Genomic DNA, 21,582 nt, shown 5'->3' on the forward strand with positions numbered 1-21,582 from the left:
ACATAAATGTTACAGTCTTCTGTTTTTTCACCTTGGAACTATAGAAAAAAGCAAGTATGATCAGTGAAAACTGAAATGGAGATTCAGCAATATCAAATGAACGAAACAGAAAATTACAAGTTAAAACTTGAAATCGTTTATGAATATTCATAACTCATTTTGGACAGCATTAGTCTAACTTTCTCAGTCCCCTGTCTACCACCAAAAAATAAGACAAAACAAAATAGAGCTTCCATGTAGAAAACAAGTCAAGGTTTTAAGGCCTATTCCCAGAAACTACTTGGAGAATAAGCAATTCTATCTATTTTGCTGGCTTCTTCCACGCTATGGAGCCTACCATGTGCTAGCTGTTGTGAGGCCTCACCCATTTGTATCCACTCTCCCTTTACATCACAGGTGACAGGGAAATAAGACAGACCAGGAGAAGCCAGGACAAGAGCCTTTGTAGGCTGAAGGGGCTTGGCAGAGTCTCTGGGTGAGACCAGGCGATGTGTTGAGGTCAGGAAGGTGGTTAGCAGAAGGAGCAAATGAGTGCTGAGAAAGGGAACCAGTTGTCTTGTCAGCATATCCTGGAAATAATCCAAAGTATTGCTCACACGTCTGGTTCAGTATCCTTTGTTCCTTGTGTAAAATTGGAAGACTGTGGTCAGATGAAGACAGATACTTAGAGATATAATAATTTCAAAACAAGGGGTGAGCAGATCTGTCCCAGTTCAATGAGATGTTTTGGGAAGGACTCAACATGGGAACAATTGTTGAAAAGCAATTTTACCCACACTAAGATTGAAGCGAACTGTTGGGATAGAACAAGAACAGCAGACCTGAGGGCTTAGACAAGCAACCAGCTAGTGTGTATGTGTAGCTCGATTCATGGGTGAGTCACAGCAAAGAACACCTTGAACAAGTAAGTAAATTCATGGCATTTCTAGTTAGGCTCAAGGATATCTGTTGGGGAAGAAAGAGCGTAGGCCTTCTCTTGACTTAGAGGTATTATAAAACCCTAACACTATGAAACATTTTTATTACCTTAGTAGTAAAATATATTACCCAAGCAAGAATATAGTAGACCATGTCTTTAAATTCAGTTATAACTAAACTTAGTTAAGTATAGTTATACCTGAAGTTAAGTACAGATATACCTAAAATAATATTATCCTGAATTGCTTCCTTTTATTTACTTTTTCTCTCAATTTTTTTTTTTTTTTTTTTTTTATGATGAGGTCTCATTATGTTATACAAGCTGGATTTGAACTCCTGGGCTAAAGCAATCCTCTTGCCTCAGCGTCCTGTGTAGCTGGGACTACAGGTGTACTGCTGTGTCCAACTTGTAGGCTACCCTCTAATGCTTTATTAAGGAATTAGAGAATGGCTTATTAAGATGTCAGCAGGACCAGTGATTTTTAAATTCTCATGTGCATGTAAATAACATGGCGATCTTATTAAAATGCAGATTCTGGTTCGGGTTCAGTAGGTCTCAGAGTGGGAGCCTGAGATTTCTGTATTTCTAACAGATTGTACCAATGCTGCTAATTCCCCAGACACACTTTGAGAAGTAAGTCGTAAGGCCATTCTTTGATGCGAACAATAATACAGTTCAAAGTCGAAATATCCATTGAGTCCCTGAAATGCCATTATTGTGGCCATTATCATGAGTAATTCATTAAAAACATATCAATAATACTTCAGATACTAAATGCACATGCAGCAGGAAAAAAGTTAAAGGTGGAGATATGGCAATAGGTAGGCAAATGTAAATTGACTAGAATTGATTAGAGAAGGATTCTGGAGAATGGATTAAGCAAATCTTTTCTGGGCTCAGATTTGCTAGAATACAGTTCCCTAGTATAGAGAATAATGACTAGCTCAAAATAGACACTTAATAGATATTTATTAAATTAATGAATAAAGCCAGGGACCCTTTGGAATGGGGTAGAGATGACTGCAGAATCCTGATAGGTGAGGATGACTACACAGCCTTGCACAAACAGATAACCAAACTAGGATATTTGAGTGGTGACTGTGATGATGAGTGGGAGCTACGTGATACTTCATCCTTTGCATGGAAGAGTGGCACTCTTAAATGAATACCTTGTCCCTGGGGTGAATGCCAGTGGAATATTATGATCGTGACTCAAGGATTAGTTTCCACAGTGAAGTCTGATTCATAGCCTACATATTCCACTAACGGGTATGGTATAACTGTGTGTCTGGATAGAGGCTCAGATCAAGTTTTCTGAAAAGAAGGTTGAATGGACAGAGATCTTTAAGGGTATTCAGACAAAGGCCATTCGACTAGCTTTCTTTCAGTTTATCATTGTTTTATAAAATGACTTCCCTCTAGACTTCATGTAAGAGCTGGGATTCTCAGACTAGTTCCTGGAGTTTTAAGTAACTGTTTCAGCTAAGAATGACCTTTACTTTTGTGACAAGGCTAAAAGACTGAACCCGCTTAAAGAGTCACAGAGCTTACTGGAAACTCAAGTCACCTTCAAAGCAAATGAGTTTAACAAGTATTTATCAAAAATAGAATATGTGCCTGCCATAAGTGGCAAATATTCTTCCTGGATTTGAAGAGGTTGTAATTGAAATGAGAAAACAGCATAATCCATTGAAAACAACTGGAGAACAATATAGTATAATATATAATAATGTTTATATACCTACTTAATGCAGGTGAACACCTAAACATTGAGATATATGATTGCCCATATGATTTTTAATTTTTAACTTTTATCAAGGTAACACATGTGCCTATTTTAAAAGTCAGATACTATTTCTTTGAAGATTTTCTGTATTTTTCTCCATGTTCTCTCTTCCTAGAATTCCTGTTTGCCAAAGTTTGTACTTCCTGGATTGACCTTAAAATTTTCTTTTCTCTTCTGTTTTCTGTTTCTTTGCCTCTTTAATCTACTTCTTGGAAGATGTCTTCCAAGTTTTCCCCTTTCTTTAATTTTAAAATTTTGTTTACTTTTTATTCTCTCTCTCTCTTTTTTTTTTTTTTTTTTTTTTTTTTTTTTGAGACAGTCTGACTCTGTCGCCCAGACTGGAGTATAGTGCTGTGATCTTGGCTCACTGCAACCTCAGCCTCCCGGGTTCAAGCGAGTCCCATACCTCGGCCTTCTGAGCAGCTGGGATTACAGCTATGTGCCGCCATGCCTGGCTGATTTTTGTATTTTTAGTAGAGATGAGGTTTTACCATGTTGGCCAGGCTGGTCTTGAACCCCTGACCTCAAGTGATCCACTGCCTAAGCCTCCCAAAGTGTTGGGATTATGGACGTGAGCCACCGTGCCCAGCCTAAAACTTTATTTTTTAATTTATCAAATTCTTGTTTCTGATTATTTCCTATTCCTAATGTCCTGCTTGTTTTATGAATATAATCTCTTATTTCTCTGAGAATATTTTACTTCGGATTTGGTTTATTTTCTTTCTTAAGTTTTGTTTCAGGTCCTGTGTTGTCTCTGGTTCCTTTTGATGCCTTTGCTGTTGTTATTACTATTTCTCTTTGTTACTGGACATTTTCCTCCAGGTATCTGTTGTTCATGTTTGAGAGTAAGTCCCTATGAAGTTGCCTGGAGGTTCTATAATTATGTTGGGCTTTTCATCTGGTGGGTTCCACTGTTGGGAAACCCCCCAAGTATTAGTGTCTTCTCTCTGAGGTCAATTTGTTTCTCCAGAGAAGAAACTTCTAATGATTGCCCAGTTATGTTTTACAGCCATGGTTAGTGACAAATCAGGAGTGAAAGTGATTCCTTTATATAAGTTCTGCAACTGAGCAAATTCCAGGTAAAATATGTCTTAAAAGTGATATTTACTTACAGAATTCTTACCGTGCTGATGGTAATTTAATTCATTTGCAGTAAATGAGATACCTGATTTTCTTTTTCTTTTTTTTTTTTTTTTGAGACGGAATTTCGCTCTTGTTGCCCAGGCTGGAGTGCAATGGCACGATCTCGGCTCACTGCAGCCTCCACCTCCTGGGTTCAAGCAATTCTCCTGCCTCAACCTCCCGAGTAGCTGGGATTACGGGCATGGGCCACCACGCCCGGCTAATTTTGTATTTTTAGTAGAGACGGGGTTTCTCCATGTTGGTCAGTCTGGTCTCGAACTCCCAGCCTCAGGTGATCCACCCACCTCGGCCTCCCAAAGTGCTGGGATTACAGGCGTTAGCCACTGTGCCCGGCCAAGATGCCTCATTTTCATACCTGTGGTCTGACATACCTTGTGTATATTCTAAAAGTATATGCACTCCTAGAAAGACTGAAGTAAACACTCTATAGTAGAAAATGTGGTTTCCTTAACATATTTCTCAACTTTTTGCATTCCTGTTAATACACTGAAGTGCAAATATGCATACCTATCACTCAGAAGAAAAGGATCAACCTGTTTAAAATGTGTATGGAAATATGCCAGGTGTGGTGGCTCACACCTGTAATCCCAGCACTTTGGGAGCCTGAGGTGGGCAGATCATTTGAGGTCAGGACTTTGAGACAAGCTTGGCCAACATGGTAAAACCTTGTCTCTACTGAAAACAGAAAAATTAGCCAGGCGTGGTGGTGCACGCCTGTAATCCCAGCTACTTGGGAGGCTACGACAGGAGAATCCCTTGAACCCGGGAGGCAGAGGTTGCAGTGAGCCGAGATTGAGCCACTGCACTCCATTCTGGGCGACAGAGTAAGACTGTGTCTCAAGAAAATAAAATAAAATGTGTATGGAAATAGAACAAGGAGGAAGAGACCATAACAGCCTTCTAATAGAGTTTAATATTGGATGGTCACTGTCACTAGGACTTGAAGCCTCAAGTATGATTTTTAACTTGGAGAAAACCTTCAGAGAGAGAGAGAGAGAGAGATTTTTTTTTTTTTTTTTTGAGATGGAGTCTCGCTCTTGTCGCCCAGGCTGGAGTGCAGTGGTACAATCTCGGCTCACTGCAACCTCTGCCTCCCGAGTTCAAACGATTCTCCTGCCCCAGCCTCCCAAGTAGCTGGGATTACTGGCGCCCACCACCACACATGGCTATTTTTTTTTTTGTATTTTTAGTGGAGATGGAGGTTTCACCATGTTGGCCAGGCTAGTCTCAAACTCCTGACCTCAGGTGATTTGCCCACCTCAGCCTCCCAAAGTGCTGGGATTCACAGGTGTGAGCCACCATGCCCAGCCAACGTGTGTGTGTGTGTGTGTGTGTGTGTGTGTGTGTGTGTATTTTTTTTTTTTTTTTTTGAGACAAGAGTCTCGCTCTGTTGCCCAGGCTGGAGTGCAGTGATGCAATCTCGGCTCATGGCAACCTCCGCCTCCCGGGTTCACGCCATTTTTCTGCCTCAGCCTCCCGAGTAGCTGGGACTACAGGCGCCCACCTCCTCACCTGGCTAATTTTTTGTATTTTTAATAGAGACGAGGTTTCACCGTGTTCACCAGGCTGGTCTCGATCTCCTGACCTCATAATCCGCCCACCTCAGCCTCCCAAAGTGCTGGGATTACAGGCGTGAGCCACCTCGCCCAGCCCCAGTATATTCTTTTTTAAACCCTTAGCCTTGTATTTGTAAAAGTTTAAAACAGCATTCTTCATGTGCCACATTATAGGAAACTGTCTGAGATAGTGATTATCTCCATATTAGAAATAAGTAGAAAGGCCCAGAAATTTTTAAATGACTTGCTGAAAAACACAAATTAGTAAATGTCATACTTCAACCAAAGCTCAACTCCATTATGTATTTTAAAGCACCTTTCTACTACCACTAGCCAAAAGGACTCTCATCGGGCACTGGGAGAATCCTACAGGATAAAGCTGCTTGGAAAAGATCACTTTGGTAAAAATAGCATCAGAAAGAAAAACAAGAGTTGTCTAAAGGAAGAATTCCGTTTGGGCTGACTACAATCTGATGGATAACGTTTACACTCTAAAGAACATATAGTCCAGATCAAGTGCTGTCTCATAGCCATTGTTGAATGAAAAAACAGTTTAGGGATTATTATTAAACATTACCAGAGAACCGGTTTCTCTCACAAATATTTCTTTCTTTTTTTTTTTTTTTTTGAGATGGAATCTCACTCTGTCACCCAGGCGGAGTGCAATGGCACGATCTAGGCTCACTGCCACCTCCGCCTCTTGGGTTCAAGCGATTCTCCTGCCTCAGCCTCCCAACTAGCTGGGATTACAGGTGCCTGCCACCCTGCCAACCTAATTTCTCTCAAACATTTCCTTCCTTTTCTCTCAACTTGTGATTTATAATTACTTTGTTTATTTCTGATTACTTTTATTGATTAACACATACCTTGTTTTCTGCCTCCTATAATGTTGCTTATGAATTTCATCCTTAAGTTCTTTTTATTTAATAAGTGTTACAAACACCCTACATTATTATAAACTAGTTTTTTCCCAAATATTTTAAAACTTTTTGTTAGGGAAAATTTCAAACATACACAAAAATAGAAAGAATATTGCAGTGAAACCCTATGTATGACTCATCCAGTTCTAAAATATATCAACATTTTGTTGATTATATCATCCATCTCCTCCTCGCTGCTGCTTTTTTCTAGAATCTTTAAAAAAAAAATACATCATATTCTACTCATAAACATGTTGAAATGCATCTGTGATGGTTAGGAACCTTTTAGGTATATAAAATCACCATGCAATTGTGACAAAATTAATGGTAAAATTAACATTAATTCTAAACTGCTTTGACTGGATAAATCTCTAAGTCACTATGTCATTTTAGTATTGACAAAGTTCAAGACAGGTACATCTCTTTTGGCTTGTGTCTATCTAATACTTTTATTTTCTGATATGCACATTTCTTTGGAATGGAGCATGTCAGTTATTTACCATAGGATTTTCTCTTTCTTTAATCAGATAACTTTTGATAATATATGGGTTACCAATATAATTGAGGCCTTCCTTTGGAACCTAAAACCAAAAGGTTAGAGTTCAGATTTGGAATTTATCATCTAACCACATCTTATCTTGGCCTTAATTGCCACACTGTATTTAGGGTTCAAACATTTGGGATAGCTACCTTACTCATTCCTGGGCAGAGGTGAAAATGTACTCTATGTTGAAGTAACTCTATTAATTCGTATTATAGCTTTTCCAAATCTTCATTTTTATATTTATATAATACGAAATTTATGAAACACTGCCACAGTGTTTCAAGTACTGGAAATTTTATATGTTTGGCAAATACTTGATGCTCAATAAAGAGTAGATCTCATTATCTACCTTATATTGTGAGAGTATCTGAAGGCACTGTAAAGTGCCATGATATGTAACACATAATAATTGTTTTATAGATGTACAAATGGAATCATATAGGTAATTATGAATCCAGATGGACAGTTAAGTAATGGGAAATGCATGAAAAGATCACATTATTAAAAAGTCAAGTAAAAATACACAGACCACGAATCTGGGGAAGCACTTCTTCATAAGAAACCAAAGCAAAGATCAAAGTCTAAGATTTCTAAAGCCTTATTAACAATTAAGCCACAATTCTTTTTACTTATACTCACAAATTTTGATTAGATGTATTAGGGACAGTGTCAACACTAGTTGTACTGAAGGAGGACAGAAATAAGAATTATACAGCAAATTAACAGGAGCAAATAATTAGCAGCTAGAAAGTCCTATATGTGGGCCACAAGCCCCATATCGAATATCCAATAATTGGTAGTTCCAAAGCAAACCCTTTTGTTTCTTTGATCCCCCATTGAAAATTTTGACTTAGGGAGATGATCTCATAAACATGAAACATAAAAGAGTAGACTTTTTTCTCTTCAGTTTTTAAACTAAAGAATTCCCAGCGCTCTCAATAGCTAAGATACCACGAAGGATAAATGCTTGAGGGGATGGGTACCTCATCTTCCACGAGGTGACTATTAGGCATTTCATGCCTGTATCAAAACATCTTGTACCCCATAAATGCATACACCTACCATGTACCCACAAAAATTAAAAATTAAAAAGTTAAGATAGCAGTTTTCACTAATAGCATTATTTTTATTTAAATGAGTGTATTCTATGTGAAAACGTTAAAATAAACATCTTATTTTGTAAAAACCATTATTATAACTTGGTTTTTATCTTACTCTTCATCTTTAGGAATCAGTTCATCTTCTAGCTATCATCAGGGTTTTTGCCTCATACTTTTAACAAAATATTAATACATTTGCAATGGAAAGTATATCCTAGTATGCCAATTTATCTTCATATTAAAACGTTTAGTTGGCAGTTGTTGACAGGGTAAAAGCAAAGTAATTCAGCTATTATAATTTTACATTTGTATAGTTACTTTTTGAGACATACGTAAAAGCTCAATTTTGTCAGTTTGGTAGGACCTTTGTAAAGCTCTCTTATAGCTATCTCTCCCTTTATTGAAAGTAATTATGTATTTGGCTCTTAGGATATTTTTTAACCTTCTAAAGTTAATTTGGGTATGACCCTGGCATGTTATTTATAAATATTAGCAACAGGTGGTAAAACTGCTGAAATATACTGATACCATGATTTTGGAGCAAGCTAGTCAAATCTGTTTATTTACTACATGTAATGTAAGTTTCCCAAGCTTCAGCAGTCTGCAGGGACCAGTAGATACAAAATAACAATTATAATCTAAATTTCACTGACTTAGCTCTTCTCTTCTACTCATGAAAGATCCTAAGCAGCTATGAAGCGCTCTTCAGTATTTCTGGGGTTCCCGGGCATGGCTCCCATGCACTCTTAAACAAATCCAATCCTGTGGAGCAGTATTTCCAGGCATATGCAGCACACCTGTTGTCACTTTGGAGTCCTGCTATGTCTCACTGGGCCCTGGATCCTCCTCCTTTCCTTACGATAAGGTCTTGTCCAGAAGCATCCTAAAAAAGCTTATCTCAAGCTTTTCTTAGGTATGATGAATCAAACTGGTTTAAAAAAAAAATTTGGGGGGAGTCATGATTCTGAACACAGAGTGGTGGGGCATCATTCAGCTTTGAGGACATGTCTGAATCTCAGAGATAGCAAGAACTAAAAACAAGATCTTAAAACCAGAAAGTACTGTTTTACTAAAAAAATTTCCTACAGCACCACTGTCCAGTATAGTAGCCAGTAGCCACGTGTGGCTACTGAGATTTAAATTAGCTTAAATTAAATTGGATTTAAAATTTAGAACCTCATTTGCACTAGACACATTCCCTGTGCTCCATCGCTACATGTGATCACTGGCTCCTGCACTGGACAGCAGTAGTACAGAACATTTCCATCAGTACAGAAAGTTCTGTTGGACAGGGTTCCCCTAGAACATTAGGTCTCGAGCTGCAAGACATTGATACCCCTGTACTTCCACAATGATCCAGTGTATTGAGGAAAGCGCCTAAAGCTGCAGTACTAGGTGGTTATGGCTGAAGGAGTGGAGCCCCATCCCAATGGTCCTATTTTTCTCTACTGGTACCCGCCCTAACGTTTAAGCAAGAAAATGTTGGTTTTAAAGGGGTTCATTGAGTTATTTTCTTAGGCAACAGTAACCCACATCCCCCTTTTTCCTGTTTTCATTGATATGTCATAGTCTTCAGTAAAAATTACATGAATTTTCAACCCTGGGAAAAATCTTAAAAACTGTTTATAGATCAGCTAAACTTACATTTGATCAGATAACCAGGTAATCAAATTATAAGAATAATCAGTTTCTACTTCTGAAATAATGTTTTTAAAAACTAAGAAAAGGCTATTCATTTCAAAAAGTAAAATTTTTTACAGAAAACATTTTATTCTGTGCCAAGGTTTGAAAAGGAGAATTAACAAGAAGAAGAAAAACTGCTTTGGGAATCATTTGATAATTATTTTGTTTGTTGTTTAGAAATATTCTCTGGCCATATGTACACTCTTTACACATACTTCTTGCAACGTGTTTATTGTACTGAGAATAAATCTTTGTTTTCACTGATCACTGCACATCATTGGTGCTTACTACTATTTGTTGATGAATAGGGAAAAGATACTAAAAATCTAACAAACACATTTTACTTTATGAAGGTCTTTTCTTGGCCAGGCACAGTGGCTCATGCCTGTAAGCCCAGCATTTAGGAGACTGAGATTGGAGGATCACTTTAGCCCAGGAGTTCAAGACCAGCCTGGGCAACAGAGTGAGACCTCTGTCTCTATTTAAAAAAAAAAAAAAAAATTTTTTTTTTTTTTAATTAGCCAGGTGTGGTGGCATTTGCCTATAGTCCCAGCTACTCAGGGACTGAAGCAGGAAAATCACTTGAGTCCAGGAGTTCCAGTTGCAGTGAGCTGCAATTGTACCACTGTAGTTAGCCTGGGCAACAGAGTAAGACCTTGTCTCAAAAAAAAAAAAAAAAAAAAAAAAGAAAAAGAAAAAAAAAACTTGTTTGTTGTGAAATACAAAAGAATAGAAGACATTATCCCCACTTCTGATAGGGCAGTCTAGGCAAGGAAGACAAAGAACATATATAAGATGTTTTGAAATTATTAAAGAAGGATCAGAGTGTTGAAATTATTGTAAGCATCAAGGCTGCTTGCCCATGAATTAAGGAAGTTTGCAGGAGGATAATCTCAATAAAGTCTATAGACTGAAAACTTTCATAAATCCTGAGTTGTTAATAGTGTTTTCGGACCCACTAATGCTTATGTTGTTTAATATATAGAAAAAAATTGAATATGAAGTTCAGGAATTTATAACTTTTAGATTCAGTTGCCTTTGAAAATGATTATAACCAGAGTCTGGAGCAATAAATCTAACAACCAAATGGTGAGCTAAATAGTGACTTCCAACTATGTGCAGTTGTTGGTAGGCCTTACACTATATGGAAAAACTTAGGAATTATTTTTAACCTTCCTTTTGAAACTTTGTATAAACATTCTTAGATGATACTTAAACTATCAAATGGGGTAGTTTTATCTGAATGTAAGTTCACTTGAGTTGTGAATTTCACCTCTCATCTATGTGTTTTTTAATTGTGGGATAATGTCAATGGAAGATCAGGGTTATAATATGGCATTTGAATAATAGAAATTCACGTAAAATATTCTAATCTGTCAAACTTTACCAACTTATGTGCAGATTCCACAGCCAGGGATGGGAGTGTGGCTCATGGCCACTAGAGGGCAGGAAAGGTCAGGAACCGGATGTGGAAGCCTGGGGAAAAGTATAGGGGAAAGCTTGGATCACCCCTTCATAAGGAAGACAACTTCCCACAACTTGAAGCAAACACCATTCAGTCCCTGGGGCAGAAAAGCCAGTAAACGATGCAGGAACATAAGCCACAGTCAAAGCCAGGAGGACACATGGGCAGAGAATTAATAAACCAGTCTGGAGCCCAAACATTACCGGGCTGTCAAACTGCTGGCAGAAAGCTAAATTCTGGCCAGGTTGAAGAAGGCAGTCAGATTGCAGGGAGTTGAGCAGGTCATTTAACCCTCACGATTATTGCTCCGAGTAGAACATAGACCCTTTTGAAATGGGCAAAGTGGGACTTTAAGAATCTAGTGCCTGAAAAGTCAAAGGAAATCTGATACCATCTTCTTTTGATATTGTAGCATTTCCTGTCACAACTCCTAATTTAGTTTTGTAATGCTAGAACTATTCCTATTTCCTTCTTGGAAAATTCCCTCCACATCCTAGAGTACTTCCTCAGGTCTCAATAGCTAGTGTTTACAAAGGAGGGATTCAGTAAGACGAAGATAGTACAGCACAATTTTCCATTAAGACATGCCATATCAATCATCATATTTAATATTTTATAAATTTTGTATTTATAAATGTATAAATATATAATTATGTTTAATCATTTAGAATTTATCTTTAGATCTTAAATATATAAATTATGTTAAAACTATAAAGGCAAGGCACATTGGGCTATAACAAAGAATAAAAGTTTTCCTTAACATTTCTATTTACATGAATAGAATTTTGTACTTTTCCTTTACAGTTTTTACACAGGTTTTAATTATATGTGCATGTTTGTCAACCATGCAAGACTGGAGTCTCCATGATATCAGAAATACCCTCCTGAACTTAACCTGGAACCTGACTCTAGAAGCTAGTCACTAATATTTGTTGACCTCAAGGAATTTACTATGTGGTTGGAGTGCAAGAGAACTATAATACAGATGTTAAAAATAGATACAAGGTGAAGTAGAATTACAGAGAAGGAAATTAGCAATGTAGTCTCATCTGGTAAATTTTTTATTAAAATGGCATTGAGGCCAGGCACAGTGCCTCACTCTGTAATCCCAGCATTTGGGGAGGCCAAGGCAGATGAATCACTTGAGGCCAGGAGTTTGAGACTAGCCTAACCAACATGGCAAAACCCCGTCTCTACAAAAAACAGAAAAATTAGCCAGGCATGGTTGTGCATGCCTGTAATACCAGGTACTTGGGGAGGCTGAGGCAGGAGAATTGCTTGAACCCAGGAGGTGGAGGTTGCAGTGAGCCAAGACCGTTCCACTGCACTCCAGCCTGGGCAACAGAGTGCGACTCTGTCTCAAAATAAATAAATAAAGACAAAAATAAATGAAATGGCATTGAGCTGGGTCTCATAAGTAGTAAAGGATTTACACAGGCAGAGACAAAAAAGAAACTTTTCAGGAAGAGAGTGTGCTGAGTGAGCTTGAGAGGGCAAAATATAGGATCATTGCAGCTATTGGGGGGCTTTTGTTAATAGAAGGCTGCAAGGTAGATTGGAAAAAAGCAAACTAGAATCCCATGCCAAGGAATTTAGTTTTTCCCCTGGAGCAATATTTTTGAAATGTGGTCCTCACCAGTCTGTAAGATGCCTCATATAAAACCTACCCTACTGACAGATAAGTGTGTATAATGCCACATGCTATATCTTGGAATACCACAATGCACATTAGTAAATCTAAGTTCCTAAAGTTCTGTAGGAAATAAACTTTTGAACTTGGTTTAACCAGATGTATCCCAATTATATGACTAGCGTTAGATGGCCAGCTCATTTATCTTCAGCTGTAAACAATCATTGCTCACTCCTCCTGGTTTCTCCAAACATTGAATAGAGACGTGTTTCTGAATGTGTATTGCTGGTCAGATATATTAGTATCACCTGAGAACTGCAAATTCTCACACATCATACCAGATCAGCAGAATCAGAAATTCTGGGGGTAGAGCCCAGCAATCTGTCTTTAAAAAGCCTATGAGGTGATTGTAACACACACTGAAATTCAGCCTGTATCTTGAAACTCTAGATTAGGTTGGGCACAGAGCCTCCAGCTTTCCTTAGCTACCACAGCTTCGTTTTATCCGTTTTAAAGTGGTTTCCTGTTTATCTGTTTTAAAGTTCACCTTCTCACACTTACTTGTTTTTAAATTGAACATCCAAGATTTTACACAGCTCAGCTCCTTAGTTTCTTAGAATTGAAGGCACTCTTATCTTTTGCAACAGTAACAACCGTCTGCTAATTTCATTTCTCATTTAAACTGCAGAGATAATTCTCCAGAGAAGGTTAACTTCCATCTCTTTGAAAGTTCTATTTTCCTTTCCCTAGTAGCTTGGCAGACATTTCTAAAAAGAAAAAAAATTAATATCATAATTAGCACTCAGAAGTGTGAATCTCTATTTTCAGTCGAGGGTGAATACTTTTCTTTTGGAAAGGAAGAGCTTTATCCATTTTAGCAGTTACCTAACTGTGGCTATTTCCTGGCTAAATTATAACTTTATACACTTAGTTCTGTTGTTATTTTCCGTTGTTCCGAAATATAAATTTGAAACAATGGGATGAGCCCCTCCCTTTTTTAGAGGTGGAGAGAAAGTTGAAACAAATGCAAAACCTTTTTCTCATCTTTAGCAGCCATCAGGTTTAGGAGCGTACAATATAAATTGCTTCTAAGAGTATTGGATATATTAAATTTTAACTTTGGAAATAATTATAAAATCCTATTTATATTTGATGCGGACACAACCTCTGATTCCTGTTATGTCTTGTCTGCTTCAGATTCCTTCTTTCCTGTAGCATATTAAAAAATGGTTTGTATTTTTAAATCCTCACAATAAATTACAAATGAAACTTTAGAGCATGTAAAGATAAACTTGACCAGATAGATCATCTGTTTTCACAAGTCTGCGATAATTAGAAAGTAGAGAACTCCAAAGAAACTGAAATTCAAAGGGCAGTAACTCAAACTGAAACTGATTTAGAAAGTGGTTTCTCCTGACTTCCACCTCGCCCCAATCTATGAGGTAAAAGTCCTTTTTAAAGATGTGAGGGTTTCTAAGGGCTGTAGAATTTCAAGTAGTGTGAAGCTATTATCAAAGAACGAAGTACAGGTGTCTCTTGGTATTTGCCGGGGGATTGGTTCCAGGACCCCAGACACCAAAATGAGCAGATACTCAAGTTCCTTGAATAAAATGGTATAAAATTTGCATGAAACCTACACACATCCTCCCATACACTTTGTCATCTCTAGATTACTTATAATGCCTAATACAATGTAAATACTTGTGCTGCATTGTTTTTTAATTTGTTTTTTTGTTATTTTTTCCTTTTCAAATATTTTTGATCCCGGATTGATTGACTCCACAGATACAGAGAGCTGACTATGCAGTTTGTGTCTTATAGTCGTCTACCAGATAGGCTAGAGGCCGAACAAATCATAAGCTTAAGACATGGAATGCTTGCTTTATGCAAAGATATCCAGTTTCCAGAGCGCTATGATTTTATAGCACAGATTAAATTAACTCCATTTCCTCCTTGATATACTAAAAAGATTGACTCAGTAAATTTTGAACATCTAGGAGAATGTTTTAAATAAGCCCATTGTAGCATAAAGCACAGTCAATAAGGAAGTAGGAAAGAAGCAGCTATGCAAATGCAATTTTATTTAATAAGATTGGTTTACCTTAGAAAACAGTTAAATTCTAGTGATTTTTATGAGCCTTTTTTCTATCTATAGTATGTGGTATGAATCCATATAGTATGGATTTTGAGAGGAAGCATGTTTATTTAAAATAATAGTTTTTATTATATTCAGCAAGCAGAAAAATATGGTTTCTTATTTGTAAAATACTATAAATGGTCCATTCATATAAGCTCTGCTTATTTTTCTGAGAGACTCGTGTGAATATCGTCTATGTCCAAATACCCACTTTTCATGTGTTCAAATAAAAAAAATTTATTGTCTTATAAATAGAAGGGAAATTTAAACTCCGCTTTAAACAAAGAGGTTCTTAGATAAATTCACTTTTAGTGTTTCAGCTTCACAGTTTTTAATTCTATTCTGGTCTTTTGTGATCTCTGAAGTATTTCTTGATCTCTTAGCTTAATTTAAATAATATGATTAATAATGGCTTGAACATTTTTATGGCTATAAATTCATTCGATTTCTTTTTTTTACTGCCTGCCCCAATTGTTGTTTTTAGAATTATGTGATCTATGCAGAGGAATCATGACATTTGCACATAGAGGATTTTAATACAGCTCTGTGAAGACAGTTGTTATTAGCAATGATTAAGATATTAATACAAATGTAAGCCTCTTGATCTTGAATCTTTGATCTTGATCTTATCTTTGTAGAAAGGTAGTTTAAACTTATGTGTGCTTCTTGGCTCACTCAGAAAAGTATTTCCTTCTGTAGCATCCAATTAATCACTAAGATCTGTTTCTATTTCAGGTTAATTTACTGTAGTCTTTATTGTTACACAAAATAAAAACTATCTTAAGTATATATGCAAAATGATAAATACCAGCTTATCAGTTGAGGCATTGTTTGTGATAGCAAAAGATTTGAAACCATTTAGATTGTCTGTCTAAATTTAGATTGACAATCTAATGATCTGTCAGTAGGGAACTGGTTAAGTAAATTTTGATGTACCATATAATGACATACCATACAACCACAAAAAAGGTAAAGCATCTCTATATATATTTATGTGAACAAAGTATGAGAGAGAATGTTGAAGGGGGAAAGCAAGATGCATAACACTGTGTCAGAGAAAACTCTAAAGGGATGGATACTCAGGCACGAAAATAAAACAGCTATCACCTTTTGTAAGGACAGAGGGTAGAAATGGATAGCTGGAGGGTAGAAACTCTCATTTTCTTTTTGATTTTGTACTTAGTATATGTGTTACTTAGATTTTAAAATTACTTTTTAAAAAATGTTCTTGAAAGAAAAGTGCTGATAGCTAAGTCTGAAAACTGAAAAACCATAAACTGTACTATACCAAATGTTCAGGTCTAAAATTTATTTTTACTCTTTAAAAAGCATGATTGAAACAAAAAGTTTGATATTACAGCAGAAAACCTTGGCTATCTTGTTGGCCTCTGGCTGTGAAGAAATTATTCTTACTATAATCCTTTGCTTTATACAGTAGATTTGCCCTGGAAAATTATTTATAGTTCATATTTATTTATTTATTATTATGATGATTTTTTTTGAGATGGAGTTTTGCTCTTTTGCCTAGGCTGGAGTGAAGTGGTACGATCTCAGCTCACTGCAGCCTCTGCCCCGCCCAGCTCAAGTGATTGTCCTGCCTCTGCCTCACGAGTAGCTGGGGTTATAGATGCCCACCAAACACGCCTGGCAAATTTTTGTATTTTTATTAGGGATGGGTTTTGGCCGTTTTGGCCAGGCTGGTCTCGAACCCCTGACCTCACATGATCAAACCGCCTCGGCCTCCCAAAGTGCTAGGATTACAGGCATAAGCCACCGTGCCCAGCCTATAATTCGTATTTAATAGAAACCCTTTTTAAAGCAAAGTATTCTTCAAAGTTGTGACACTTTAAATTCACTGTTTTTTAAATTCTGATTTTTTATTACATTGGATTCTCTTAAAGCATAACATTTAGCCATTATTCATTCTTATTAAAGTTAACAACATTTGTCCTCCTAAAATTAGAGCATCTTTAGTTCTAATTCAAGTTTTTACAAAAACAGCAATTTGGATTTTTTCTTTTTATGTTCTAAAAATTGTTTTAAGAAACTGAAATTCATGTCATTATAATATTAGAAAAGGTATTATTTACTGACTACACTGTGCCCATTACAGATGGTCCTGTTTAAAATCACCTGGTGTTCCAAATTGTTTTTCAGATTTTCAGGCATTCTTACGTTACTTGTATTGTACCAAAAGCAAATTTGTTTTATGAAGTAGTCTGCATGCAGTTCAAATATAGGAAATAACTCTTGCAAAGAAATGCTTGATATTCAGAATTTGGAACAATTGGTTGGCTAGGGAAATATTAATGAACATCACAGACTGACTTGCCTTCATAGGAATGAATTTAATACTGTTACTTTTCCTTTGTAAATGGAAAAAGAACCTCTAATTGTCCTGTATTTATAGCAACCATATGTCCCAGACTTTCCAGGATAGTTCCCAGTTTCAGATTCTCCATCTCCTTCTAAGACTATGCATATTGACTTTTAGTTTGGAAAATTTTTTCGTTTTTCAAACATTGGAAATACAGCTATTTGAGATCATTTCATTTTATGTAGAAGTGAAGAAACTCATTTCAGATCACTGGCTTTAAATAAGACACTATTGCAAGAAATATTTAAACTGTAGGTACTTGAGACAAGAAAATTCTCACTATGTGGGATTTTTGTTCTTTTGTTCCTAGAGACAACCAATGAACAAGGAATATAGCGCAATAAAAACAGGTGATTTTTTTAGGGAGATGGTATGGGATGAGTTTTCTTTCTGTCCCTCAGTGACCAGGCACTGCTTCTCCATGGAGATGAAAGCTGTAGGGAAGATTATAAGAGATTTTAGGAAATAAGCACAACAAATACATGAAAAGATGCTCAACCTCATTGGCTGTCAGGGAAACGCAAAAAACCACGATGACATACTACTACACACGCGCTAAGAAGGGTATTGTCATAAAGAGAGGTCATTGTTGCTAAGAAAGGGGAGGAACTGAAATCATCTTACAGTGCTGATAGAAATGTGAAATGATGCAGCAACTTTGGAAAACAGTCTGGCAGACTTTTAGCAGATTCTGTTCCTGAGTATATACCCAAGAGAAATGAAAACATATGTTCGTACAAAAGCTTTTACTCAAATGTTCGTAGCAGCCTTATTTATAATAGCCAAACAGATGAAACAACCCAAATGTCAATCAACTGAAAATGGATAAATAAAATGTGGCATATCCATATAATGTAATATTCAGCAATAAAAAAGGAATGCTACAGTGTGGATGAATCTTGGAAACATGCTAAGTAAAAGAAGTCAATCATAAAGGACCACGTATTATATAATTCAACTTATATGAAATATCCAGAATAGGCAAATCCGTAAAGACAGAAAGTGGTTGGTGGTTGCCTAGGACTGAAGGAGGAGGGGTGGGGAAATGGGGAGTGAATGCTGATTGGTAAGGGTTTTTTTTGGGGGTAATGAAAATGTTCTAAAATTGATTGTCTAAAGGTTACACAACTCTGTGAAAATACTAAAAAACATTGAATTGTACACTCTAAGTGGGTTAATTGTACGGTATATGAATTATATCTTAAGCTTTTTATTTTTAATTTTTATGAGTACATAGTAGATATATATATTTATGGGGTACATGAGATATTTTGGAGCAGGCATACAATGCATAATAATTGCATCAGAGTAAATGGGGTATCCATCCCCTCAAGCATTTATCCTTTCTGTTACAAACAGTACAATTACGCTCTTTCAGTTATTTTTAAATGTACGATTAGTCTGGGTGTTAATCCTAGCACTTTAGGAGGCTGATGTGGGCAGATTGCCTGAGCTCAGGAGTTTGAGACCAGTCTGGGCAACACAGTGAAACCCCATCTCTACTAAAAAATACAAGAAATTAGCTGGGCGTGGTGGCACATGCCTGTAATTCCAGCTACTCAGGAGGCTGAGGTGCAAGAATTGCTTAAACCTGGAAGGTGGAAGTTGCGGTGAGCCGAGATCACATCACTGCACTCCAGCCTCGGTGTCTCCAAAAAAACCCCACTAAATTAAATTATTTTTTACTATAATTACCCTATTGTGCTATCAAATACTAGATCTTATTTACTCTTTCTTGTACTCATTACTCATCTTTACTTCCCCCTAATCCACTACCCTTGCTAGCCTCTGGTAACCGTCATTCTACTATCTCAGTTCAATTGTTTTAATTTTTAGCTCCCACAAATAAGTGAGAACATGTGAAGTTTGTCTTCCCGTGCCTGGCTTATTTCACTTAACATAATGACCTTCAGTTTCATCCATGTTGTTGCAAATGACCAGATCTCATTCCTTTTATGGCTGAATAGTACTCCATTGTGTATATGTACCATATTTTCTTTGTACGTCTGTTGATGGACACTTTGGTTGCTTCCAAATCTTGGCTATTGTAAATATCTCTTCAGCACTGAAGTGCACATGTCCCTTCAATACACTGATTTCCTTTCTTTTGGGCATATATGTAGTAGTGAGATTGCTGGATTATATGGTCATTCTATTTTCTTCCAGTTAATGGGCTGTCTCCCCACTTTCTTGATGGTTTATTGTGGGCTGTGCAGAAGCTTTTTACCTTGATGTGATCCCATTTATCCATTTTGATTTGGTTGCCTGTGCTTATGGAGTATTACTGAAGAAATCTTTGCCCACTCCAATGTCCGCAGAGTTTCTTCCAAGTTTTCTTTTATTACTTTCATAGTTCAAGATCTTCGATTTAAGTCTTTAATCCATTTTTATTTGATTTTTGTTTAAGGTGAGAAATAGGAATCTAGTTTGATTCTTTTGCATGTGGATATCCAGTTTTCCCAGCACCAGTTATTGAAGAGATTGTCCTTTGCCCAGTGTATGTTCTCGGCACCTTTACCCAATATGAATTCACTGTAGATGTATGGATTTGTTTCTGGGTTCTCTATTCTGTTCCATTGGTCTGTGTGTCTGTTTTTATGCCAGTATCATGCCGTTTTGGTTACAATAGCTTTGCAGTATAATTTGATGTCAGGTAATGTGATTTCTCCAGTTTTTTCTTTTTGCTTAGGATGCCTCTGGCTATTCTGGGTATTTTGTGGTTCCATATAAATTTCGGGATTATGTTTTCTATTTCTGTGAAGAATGTCATTGGTATTTTGATAGGGATTGCATCAAATCTGTAGATTGCTTTGGGTAGTATGGGCATTTTAACAATATTGATTCTTCTGATCTATTAACATGAAGTATCTTTCCATTTTTTGTGTCCTCTTTGATTTCTTTCATCAGTGTTTGATAGAGATATTTCACATCTTTGGTTAATCCTAGGTAATTTATTTGTAGTTATTGTAAATGGGATTGCCTTCTTGATTTCTTTTACAAATTGTTTATTGTTGGCATATAGAAATGCTACTGATATTTGTATGTTAATTATTTATTATGCACCTTTACTGAATGTATGAGTTCTAATGGTTTTTTGGTGCAGTCTTTAGGTTTTTCCAAATATAAGATCGTATCATCTACAAACAAGGATAATATGACTTCTTCCTTTCCAATTTGAATGCCCCTTATTTCTTTCTCTTGCCTGATTGCTCTAGCTAGGACTTCCTTTACTACATTGAATAACAGTGGTGAAAGTGGCATTCCTGTCATGTTCCAGATGTTAGAGGAAAGGCTTTTAGTTTTTCCCCATTCAGTATGATATTTGCTATGGGTCTGTCATATATGGCTTTTGTTATGTTGAGCTATATTTCTTCAATACCATTTTTTGTAGGGTTTTATCATGAAATGATGTTGAAATTTATCAAATACTTTTTCAGCATGAATTGAAATGATCATTCTGTTTATAATCAATACTTCATTCTGTTGATATGATGTATCATATTGATTAATTTGCATATCTTGAACCATCCTTGCATCCCTGTAATGAATCCCCCTTGGTCATGATGAATGATCTTTTTAATAGGTTGTTGAATTTGGTTTGCTCGTATTTTGTTAAGGATTTTTGTATCAATGCTTATCAGAGATTTGGCCCTGTAGTTTTCTTTTTTGGATGTGTATTTGTTTGGTTTTGGTCTCAGGGTAATACTGCCTTCATATGATGAGTTTGAAAGTATTCCCTCCTCCTCCTCCTGAGTAGGATTGGTATTACTTCTTTAAATAGTTGGTAAAATTCATCAGTGAAGTCATTGGATGTTGGGCTTTTCCTTGCTGATAGACATTTTATTACTGCTTCAATCTCATTACTTGTTATTGGTCTGTTCCTGTTTTGGATTTCTTCATGGTTCAATCTTAATAGGTTGTATGTGTCTAGGAATTTATCCACTTCTAGATTTTCCAATTTATTGCATATACTTGCTCATAATCTCTAATGATCCTTTGATTTCTGTGATATCAGTTGTAATGTCTCCATTTTCATCTCTGATTTTATTTATTTGGGTTCTCTCTCTTTTTTTCTTAGTCTGGCTAAAGGTTTGTTAATTTTGTTTATCTTTTTTTAAAAACCAACTTTTTATTTTGTTGGTCTTTTGTGTTGTTCATTTCAATTTCATTTATTTTTGCTCTGATCTTTATTATATCTTTTCATCTACTAATTTTGGGTTTGGTTGGCTCTTGCTTTTCTAGTTCTTTAAGATGCGCCTTTTAAGCTGTTTATTTCAAGTTTTTTTCTTTTTTGATGTAGGCACTGTTAGCTATAAACTTCC

Source organism: Papio anubis, unplaced genomic scaffold (assembly GCF_008728515.1).
Source record: "Papio anubis isolate 15944 unplaced genomic scaffold, Panubis1.0 scaffold295, whole genome shotgun sequence".
In the NCBI taxonomy this organism is placed as follows: Eukaryota; Metazoa; Chordata; class Mammalia; order Primates; family Cercopithecidae; genus Papio; species Papio anubis.